This window comes from Quercus lobata, chromosome 6 (genome assembly GCF_001633185.2).
Source record: "Quercus lobata isolate SW786 chromosome 6, ValleyOak3.0 Primary Assembly, whole genome shotgun sequence".
NCBI lineage: Eukaryota > Viridiplantae > Streptophyta > Magnoliopsida > Fagales > Fagaceae > Quercus > Quercus lobata.
Genome location: NC_044909.1, coordinates 42833249 through 42844819, shown reverse-complemented (window position 1 = coordinate 42844819; position 11571 = coordinate 42833249).

Sequence of the window (11571 nt, the reverse complement as noted above, 5' to 3'; positions counted from 1 at the left end):
ATATGATACTAACATAATGATTTGTTATACATGTTAAGCTATCTTTTCTTTTATCAAATAGAAACATTCAAGTCCTTTATCAACTAATCCAGCATGAATAAAAACGGAAAGAACCCCAACAGAAGTAACATGGTCAGGCTGCGTACTTGGTTTCAGAAGAAACTCAAAGAACTTTAGATAGCCTTATTCGGTTGACCATTTTGAGCATTTCTAACAATTAGGAAAGTCCATGAAACTAAATCTGATAGGCATCCCTTTAAATACCTTTGTTGCATTCTTAATAGTCCCATACTTTGAATCCATATGAACAATAGTACTTGCTGTAAATGAAAAGGGGTGAAACCTTTATCCGTGTTATGTAGCCATGAACTTGCTTGCCTAGTTCCTTTACAACATAGACACAAACGTTGATTTATGTCTTATTAATCCCTGATGTCTTCAATGCCAAGAACAAAGAAGATCAGTCTTCCCGTCTTCCCTATCCATGACTAAGAGAAGAGGCATCAATTGCACTGACCACGTTAGGATCGATGCACATACGTGTCCAATTTTGAACATGTGTCCATATCTCAATGTGTTCAGTGCACTAATGCATAGAACACAAGTTATGTCCCATTACTAATTCATCAATCAATATTGTCCAAGAAACAACATCCCTATCCATCATCTTGTCAAAAATGTGCCTAGATTGTATATCCCTGCCTGTATGTAAGTTTGGACTTGTAGATAGCAAGAGCACTAGATTTGGTGACCTTATTCGATATTGAATTTTCATGTCTTTAGGCCAGTCATGATTTAGGCACCACAATATTGTTGCAATCCACGAAAAATTATTCTTTCGGGTATTTCATCAAACAAATTTAGACTTTAAGCTTCCTTGTTGGCATAGCCAAATATCATTGTGTTCCAAGACCAGCAATTCCTTTCACCCATTTCATCCAACATTTTCTGGGAATCCAATACATCCTCATTTCACATTCATATCAAGGAAATGATTGCAATGAAAACCCTGGGCACAAGGGTGTTTTTCACCTAAGCCTAAAAAATTTTCTCTCCCAAAATCGAGAAAAATAATGGGAAGCAAAACTGACATCAAAAAGAAAATGACATTTTACCTCATTATATAATGTTGCACAAGTAGCCACCTTTCTTTCTAAAATCGCAATTTTAGCTTTTACTAATTAAAAATTTTATTTTATTTATTTTAACACCATACTTTTTAATACACCTAACATCAAATGTTCTATTCTTTTACCCATTCATTTAAATATTCTTTCTTTTACCCCTCAAGTCTCCCTCAATTTCTCAAAATTAAGAAGAAGAAAAAAAAAAAGTCTCTCTCTCTCTCACTTTCATTTAAATAATATTTTTTGTGTTTGTTTTTACAATAGTTTGTTGTAGCTTGGTGTTAAAAAATTATAAGTTTAGCATCTTTGATGTAGTGGATTTTTTTTAGTGTTTTGAGTTTCTAAAATATTTTGGCACATTTTAATGTGAATGCTCTTTCAACTTTATCCTATTCAAAGTTATAATAATAATAATAATAATAATAATAATAAATCATCCTATCTAAAGTTGCCAGGTAACCACCCATCAACAAGTCTTCTTTTTTTTTTTCCTTCTTTTTTTAATATTTCATTTTAACTAATTTAGTTAATGGCATTATTTTTTTTATGTATAAAGGATTTTTAATATTTCATTTTAAATAATTTAGTTAATGGAATTATTTTTAATGTATAAAGGAATTGATAGATAGAAAATAAATAATAAAAAAAGACATATTAACATAATAAGTGATGTGTCACTTTTATAATGTGTCAAATTATTTATTATATACTATGTAGTACTGGTGGGGGTATATGTCTATGAGTAAATTTATATAAATTACAATTTTTATCCTCTTACTTTTTTTCTCAATCAAACAAATGAAATTTATTTTAGTTTTCCATCATTCCAACCAAACAAACATGATGGAAAACTAAATTATTTTCTTTCTTCCCACCATTTTCCATCATTCCCACCAAACAAAGCCAAAGTGACCTATTAATTTTTATTATATCAAAAGCTTAGAAATAAGTTGGAAGAATAAGTGTAGCTTGGTAAGGTAGGTAAAAATGGGTTATTAATGCATGAATTGCTGACTAGGTTTTTACAAGTTAGGGGCATGCCTAATTTCCTAAGGATCAGAGCTTTTGGTTGCTAGATTTTTAGATGAATGACAATATTGAGTTTTGCTATTGTTTGGACATTAGGACAATTTGGTTTTGTAACAATTTTGGGGATGTTTTTACTAAAACATCATTGTTGTGTCCTCTTGGTGGAAAATAGCCCTAAAGAATTTGCTAAATTTGTGGGAATCAGTTAGTGGGTATTTAATGAAGCCAACATGGTTCTTATGGCTTAAAGCAATTATGCAATTTTGGGTAAATACTGCAAATCAGTCAAGTGCACATGGGCCCATAGACTTTGCAAGTATTCCCATCTCATTCGTAAAATCCATCTCTTGGGTCCATGGGTATGCTTAATATAGGCCCATTCTTTTACCCTACATACCATATTCCTTCAATTTATCTATTAAAATTTCTTGGGCTTGGGCCAATTCCAAAAATAAAAAGAATGAAAATAACATAATGGGCCTACAAAGACTGTACCTTACATTATGGGTTTTTAACTTTTTATGGCCCTCTAATAAAATGGGCATAACAGTGGCTACGTAGAATCACATGTTATACACAGCAAAAAGGTGAAAAGAGTGAACCATAGTATTTTAGGGCCTGTTTGTTAATGTAATTTGAACAACAGTTTTCGTTGTTTAAACAACCAATACATATTTTCACAACACTTTTTCACTCACACGTATTTCTAAAACACTTAAACAGCGTTACTAGAAATCTTTTATTAAACGGGTCCTTACTATTCTTATTATCATTATATCTAAGAGCATTAATACTTTTTGATATTTTCAACGTAAACATTCAAGGTTCAAATTCTTTATTCCTCAATTATTAATTTGATACTTTTTGAATTCTTGAAATATGATTATAAACAAAAATTCTTAAAATTCAATCTGTTACATTTAAAAAGCAATGCATTTTTTTTTTTAAAGCAATACAATTTAATTTGTTAAATTTTAGGTCGAAATTTGTGCAGGGAAAACAAACTACTTATTAAACATGTCCCTAGATCATGGGCCAAGGGAAGTCAGTCCACTAGGTCTAATTGAAGAAGTCAACCATGTAGTTATCCCAACAAGCCAATAAACACTTTGCCTTGTCTAAACTAAAGTCCCCTCAATTAGGGTATAAAGAGAATATCATAGCTCCGGTGAAGCGATGACCAAACCAAGCAAAATGAGGATGGGGGAAAGATGTCTATTAAAAAAAAAAGAAAAAAAAAAAAGGCATATGTCACCTCCACACTAAATGATCGTACCCATCAGACATCAATCATATTAAATGTTAAATGATGTTGAGGCCCATTTTGGCCCAAAAAAAAAAAAGCCAATGGCAAGAAGAAGCCCAATAATATAACAAAGGGTGAAGAAAAAAGAATTAGCAAAGTAAGAAAAACTATTAAGCTTGAATGGCTGGAACAATGGTACACGGGCCCACAAAATAGTAAAAAGACCCCAAAGAAATCAAATGGGCCCAAAGGAGCCCCAAAGAAGGAAGTAGTAAGCCCACAAGAATCATAAGAAGTAAAAAGTAAGCAAAGATGGCCCGAAGGAGCCCAAAGAAAGGAATTAGTAAAGGGGGGTTGATACAAAGGCCAACAAATCCCAAAAGTAAAGGATATGGTAATTGGGCCGAGGAAACTCGAAAGACTTAGCAAAAGCCTATGGGAATGTAAGAGTGGAATGGGCCAAGGACGCTTAAAGGAATGAAGCGGGCCGAGGATACCCGGAGAAATAAAATGGGCCAAGGAAGCCTGAGATGATATAAAAACTAACCAGCAAAAATATTGGGCAACGCCAACTAAGTAAAGAAAAATACCAGGCAGACCCAAAGGAGGCCCAGCAAGTACAGTTCAGCAATACATGGCAAAAATAATACAGTGGCGTGGCAGAAGTATTAGTCAACCCAAAAACCAAAAGTAAAGGGAGATAGGGGCTGAATTGAAGAAGAAAAGGCCTATACCCAAACAAAACTATAACACCCCGACCCAATTTTATAATTAAACTATGTGTTTGAGTGATTAATTATTATTTTTAAGCCACTTACTTTCAAAAATTAATATAAGAGTATTTAATAAACATATTATTTTATAATGCCACTAAATAAGAATTGTAAAGATTACAAATAATTGAATGGCTATTTGTATTATGTATATATACTAAATATGTACAAAACTATATTAAGTGGGTTAAGTTATTACATACATAGTTTATGTTTTAATTAAGCATGATGCATAAGATAGTATAGTAGAAATTTCTCCCACATGCAACCAATGGGAATTCAACGCATAATGTCAAAGTTTCATGCATGTTGACAAACCCAAAGACCAAGACTTGGCTGGTTATGCAATCACCAAGCTCCACCTCACTTCTTCCTTAACTTTTCTCAAGACAAACATCCAAGAAGCCTCTCAATTTCCCATAGGTCCATGCAAAATCAGAATTCTCACCTCTAACTTTACTCTCTTTTCTCTTAAGGAAAGAGCTAGGAAGCTCTCTTAAGTCCCATTTGCCAAACCCAAGGGTCCACACATTAAAAAAAAACAAGACTCATCTCATTTCTTATTCACATTTTCTCAAAGAAACTAGAGCAATCAAGAAACTCCCTCCCTCTCATGCCTACGAGTCCAACACCAAAAAGAAATAAAACTCTCTCAAGCTCTCTACCTCTCATACTTTTGGGTCCAGCCATTAGGAAAGGGAAATCCTTTCATGCAAGAGTGATTTATTTCTATTTCCCCTCAAGAATCATAAATTTGGTAAGGATTCTAGCTACTCTCACCTTAGAATCCATGATTTTCTGCAAGGAATTTTTAGTAATGGTATTTGTGGTTTGTGAAATTAGGAAATCATGAACTTGTAAATCTATATATTTATAGTGTTTTAAAAAGGTTTGATATTGTGATATTATAGAACATATATGCTCTTTTAATGTGATAGATATAACTTTATAAAAATAAGGATATATATATGTGTGTGTGTGTGTGTGTGTGTGTGTAAAGTGATATTATTCTTTGTAGAAAAGTGTAAGTGTGAAAGCCAAAAAGTTGAAAAAAAAAAAAGCTGGGCTGTGATTTTTCTTCCTTAGCATCACACGTTTCACCCCAAGTCCACTCTCCTTATCTCCTTTTGCTGCCCCAAAAGTCTTCTCCCTTATCTTATTTTCTTGGCTGCACCAAATCAGAAAGTCTAGCCCCTCTTTCTCTACTCTTCTCCTTGTTCTTGTTCCTTCTTCTTCCTTTGCTCTTATACGGCAGCCCTCCCTCTCTTACCAAAACAATATATCCCTTTCTAAAGAAGAAATTAAAAGGTTAACACTAAAATTTCAGCTTCAAAGTTTGTGGGTAAGTAATCAAAACTTCATTTTTTTTATTTCTACTTCTTTATCCTCTATCCTGATTTTAAAGGCTGAACTATGATTTTTTTTTTTTTTTTAGTGATTTGAAAGTTTGATAATATTGTGATCAATTGAATGCTTATTAACATATTTTAATATGTATAGTATGGGCATAAAAATACCCAAATGAAATTAAGGCCTATTGCTATTTGTTGATGATTTTGTAAGAATATATACTGAAACTGTCTCTATGACAGATTTGATGTTTACAACAAGAAAAATATGTATTAAATCATATTTTGTGAATTAGGATGCTAAGAGTAGTTTTTATGAATTCTAAGACACACATGGTTGTTATGGAAGTGGTCTCACAGCATTTGGATGAACATAAAGAATAATGATTTAATTTGTAAGTTGCAAGAAATTCTGTCAGGACAGATTTGAGTATACTGTCCTCCGTGATTTTTAGTAAACCATGGGTTTATGCTTTGACTCCGAAATTTTATGGTATATACTGGACATATAGGGGAGTAGTTTTGTACAATTTCATGACATTTGGATGTGTATAGATAGCCCATTTGTATTTTACAAATGAGACATATGCAGCTAAAATGAGCAGTAAACAGTAAATGATAACTCTGATTTTGAGGATTTAATTGTAAAGTTAGGGTGAATGTTTTGAGCTATAATTTAATATTCTTATCTTTTGGTATATCTAGATCATAGATTAATTTTGTGTAACTTGGTTTGAGGTTTAGTACTCAAAAAAGGGGTTCTAAACCATGCAACGGTTGTATTCATGAAGTTATTTTGTTCAACATGTTGTATGTTGCCTTAAGAGTGTATATGGTTATATGACCATGCTTAAAAGAGTTTATGTTTATGTATGCATCATTGCCCTAATCTCAAAGCACCTTCTGAAATAAAGTTGGCTCTTCTAGAGATGTGAGATTAGTATGAGAATGTTGGTTTCTCTATGATTTAGTACATCATGTTGTCTGATGAATGTATTTTGTATTTGTGGGAATCTCATTGAGGTGAGATTAGGACTTCCTTGATTTAAAGAGATAGGCTTTGAGATGAATGATTAAGTTTATGATAAGGAGTAATGGATAGTGATAAGCTTTGATATTTGGTTTAGGTGTTACTAGTTCCTCAGGTCTAAGCTCCTTTGATTGTAGGCTTTTGGTTCCTTTGCTTTCAGGTAAAGGATAAGTTATATGGGTATTTGGTAAATCATGAGATTATTTTAAAGTATATTATGCATTAAAAGGTTTTTGATTAGAGATATGACATATAATCATTATTTTGACAAAGATATGTTCGTGAACTTTCAAACCCTTATGTATATGATTTAAGCATATTGATACCGTTACTAATTTCCATGAACATGATGTTTAAAGAAAATAATGGAAATGCTATTATTATGAAATGTTATGCAAAATAAGAAATTTCAATATGATGTATAAGTATAAAAGGTTTTTGGGTTATGTCCTCTGGTGATCTGAACTCTATCAGTAGGGGTTAATTACTGGCTTTCCATGGAAAATATTATATGATTGGCCATTAAATGGGACTGGCTCTGCTATACCCGCCCTTGTTGGTTACAACCAACTTGTGGAGGAAGTCAACCTACCCCCATGGTTGAAAGATGTGTATTATGATGTAATCCTAGGAATACCTAGCATTGTGGGGAATGCTGGATGCCTAATACTGTGGTGCTAAAAGCCTTCCAAATAAGTACAGACTTATCAGATATGGACTAACCAATAAGTCATTTATGAACAACTATATTATGTTATTAATCATGAGAGAATGATTTTGTTTAAATGCATTATGAAAAGTTAAAAGTTCTCATGAAAAGAAATTTATAATGAAAAGAAAAGCTGTTTTGTTACGCTTTAAAGATAAAACTTCTAATGAAAGTACAAGTTTATGTTAAAAGGTTATAAGATAGTTATTGTTTATAAGATAGTTATTCTTTATGAAACGTTAGATTTTATGACTATGAAAATTATAATATTTTACGAGAAGAAGTTTATGAAGAAATGTTTTGTTATTCTTTAAGATGCTTCTAGTTTAAGACAAAGTTATCAATTATCTGATTTAAGTTAAAATGATTATTTTGTAATGAGAATGCATATATATTGATTTTAAACAATCAATATTACATTTGGTGACTTTGTAAGAAATGAAAGAAATTAAATCCGAAAGGTTTTGGCAATATTATTCTGATAAGAAAAGGGAGAATAATTATTTTCCTATGAAAAGCATATAAGTTATTATTATAAATAGTATAAAATACTATGCATGAAAATTTGTTCTCCTATTCGAATATTCATAGAATGAAATGATTTGATTTACATGCATCCTTATTAAATTCTCATATATCTTACCTTTACTGAGCTATGTAGCTCACCCCTTCCACTCTTTCAGTTAGCAAGTTTTATTTTGGAGCAGAGGGAGTCTTAGTCGAGTTTGAAAGGTGCTGGTTTTAGTTTTATATGTATAGATCCTAAATTAGCAATTTGATGTTTAGATTTGTAGTATGGTGTATTTTAGGATATAATGAAAGTGTGTACCTTAAAGTATTAAGAGATGTATTATGTGAAATTTAGAATTTGAATAATCGGTGGGTTGTGTTATCCTTTGAGGTACAATGTAGATGCTCTGAATATCAAGTAGAAAGTTATATCATTTAAGTAAAGAAATATGAATGAAAAGAAAGAGGGAAGCTTTTGTAAAAGTTTTGGAAAAAGTTAAATTGGTTCTTGTTAATATCATATTTAAGCTTGATATTAGCATGCCAGTCATGGTCACAAATCTGGGTATTGGGTTTGGGGAGTGACAAAAATCCAGCCCAAATAAAAAACGAGATGCAAAGAATAAAGACCCAATGATTCATCCATTCCACAAAGGGTTAAAAAATAAGCAATAGGATGCGCAACAAGACTAGACAAACCCACAAGCAATGGCAAATGCATGAATGGTAGACAAGCCATGGACTCACATGGAAGTGGAGCACGCACAAGGCTCAGGCACCACCCACTTGTACCCAACCAATACAGGCACAATGGGCCATAGGTTAGAGGTAAGAGAGGGTATGATCTGGCAGTGGAGAGAAGGGGGAAGTCTATTTTGGGATTCCTGTTCAAGCTCTTTTGGGAGAAATGTCCTGCTAGGATAACAAATCACTCAAAAGAGGGAAAAATGAGTTGGAATCACTAGGCACATGCCATAGGAGTTAGTAAGAGAGAACACCCAACCCTTATCCGAATGGAGATGCTACGAAAAGTAAGAAAATAAAAAAAAAAAATTCCCTTTGTCTAGGAATAAAGCGTGGCACAGTCAGCATAAAGTAGTGGTGGTGGTTGGGTAGCTAATAGACCAGTGGGTGGCTAATTAAGAAAGGACACCTATAACAGGCCAAAAATCGTTAAGGGGTAAAATAGTAAATCTTATCACAACAGGCAGTATAAAAAGGCTTTAACTGTGCACAGTAAACAACAACAGAAAAACAAGGAAGAACGGAAACATAGAAAGAAATAGAAAGCAAAGAGAAAAACAGAGAGGATTAGCAAAAAAGAAAGAAAAACGCAAAGCAAGAAAACAAAAATGTGATAAGGCATGTACCAATAGGCTGCTCCCTTCTTTCTCTCTCAATAGCCTACTCTCTAGCCAGTCAAGAGATTTAAGAATAAGCCACTCAAGTCCGTTCTTCCAAAGTTGGCAATTTCCATGGCAAGATTACCCTGTGAGGTTGCCCACATTGGAGATTGATTCCTTTCTTGGACTTAAATCTGCCAAGGAGTTAAGTCTAGCAGACTAATCCCCTTTCCCTCTTTTATCATGATTGTTTAAGCATTAACATTGTTCTTTTCATTGTTGCTAATTTATTTTTGCCATACTCATATTATCACGTTTCCTTCCTATTGCAAAGTTGTTTAAATATTATCTTTGGTTGATAGCAAGCGTTTTAGTTAGAATATCTTTTTTATCCTGTTATATTACGTGTCTCTTGCTATAATGTTTTTTGTGATAGCATCTCCTGCTATGGCCACGTGACCAAGATCTTTGCAAAGGGGTCCCAGCTTGTGCACAAGCCGGCTTAAGGTGACTCTCTTACCCCAGAACTATTAGGCCACAGTATGGCAAGAAACATTCAAGTCCAGAATACAAAAGGCCTACCATAAATGACATATCTAGGGGCAGGGAAGTAGTGCTAGACCTTCCCTCCACCCCTAGAACTAAAGATAATAGCAAATGATTTAACAATGACCCATTACCACATTTGTTCATACCTAAAAATTTGCCCCTCACCCCCCTTCTAAACATCAAGGTTAGGAAGGAAATGGATGGGTTTATTATAGGAGCAATGAAAAAGATAGAAGAGAAGAAATTGAGAATGGGAAGAGATATACTTTTTTTTTTTTTAGAATACTTAGTATTTTTTAACACACACACGGGGAGATGGGAGAAGGTTTTTTAAATAAACTTACAATGGTGTATATCTAAAAGGGCCTGGGAAGAGATATACTTGAGTGTGGGAAAAGAGAGCTCTTCTCGAGGATGTAAATTGCAGGTACTTATGTAATTGTGACCTCTACATTAATAATACTAAATCAATAATCTCATTGTTTTGAGTCAAATAACACTTCATCCCAAACTTGGAGGAAAAAAAAATACTCCTCTCCCTTGACAATTAAAGAAAATAACACTTCCCTCTATAACATTAATATCAATAATGAAATATTCTAAACTTTAAAAAGATTCTTTATATCAAACTTTGACTATAGTTAGTGAAAATATAACTAATACAATTTAGTATAAAAAGAAAAGTTTTTCCAACACCAAAAAACTTGCAATGGTTCTTGTATGAGTAGAGATGGAGGAATGCATCTTACATATTTTGCTTCTTTTTTTTCTTTTTAATTTCTTTCATGAAATATTTTCATGATTATTCTTCATTTTTTAATAATTGTGAATTTTAACTTTTTAAGTGTTGAGGGAATAGACAGTTATTGCTTCTCCAAATTTCAGTTTTTACTTTTTAGTATTTATTTTACAATCTCAAAGCATTAATGGGAAAGTTAGTTAAGTTGCTGGAAAAAATAAATAAATAAACAAAAACAGTTCTTTTATTTTTTTTTGACAAAAACAAAAATAGTTCTTGAAAGATGTAGGAAACATTTTAAAAGAAGAAGAAGAAGATATAAGCATTGCTTAGAAACTATGATTTTTTATGGTTAACTGTATTTACACTATGTTTGGTTGTAGCTATGGAAAGAGAAAAGAAAGGAAAGGAGGAAGGGAAGGGAAAGAAAAAGAAAAAAGAAGAGAAAATATTTCTCTTTGATATGTTTGAACGAAGGAAAGAAAAGGAAGAAGAAAATATGTGTTTTTACTTTGTACCTTTATTAATAATGAGAAAATTCATATATTAGAACATTTGTAATTTCTAAAAAATTTTAAGAACATATTCGTCATTTTATAATGGAAAAGTTTAGGACCGCATAATTTTTCACAATTTCTTGCCATAACTATGACATGATAGAGTATGATTGATAAAGAAAAAATTGTGGATTTATGTGTAAGTGATAGTTAACCACTTACAATCTTTCATGTCAGAGTTATAACAAAAAAGTTGTGAAATAATTTATGATCCTAGAATAACTCTTTTATAATATAAAGTGGTGGATCCCATGTGATCAATGCTCTCCCTGCACTGTGTTTGGAAATGGGGGGAGGAAAGAGAAAAGAAGGAAAAAGTAAGGAAGAGATACCATCTCCTCCGTTTGATTGTACAAGAGAAAAGAAAGTGAATGACTTCGAGTGATAATATTTCCGTGGGCCCAATTGTTTTAGCATAAGCGCAATTTGGGCGAAAATGGAAGTAACACCATGTTTGGTTGTAACTATGGAAAGGATAAAGAAAGGAAATGAGGAAGAGAAAAGGAAAGGGAAAGGAAGGTAATGCTTCCCTAAGCTTCAAAAAATAATAGTATAATTATTATTATTTTCCTTTCTGAATCAATTTTTCATTAAAAAAAATTGAAAAATT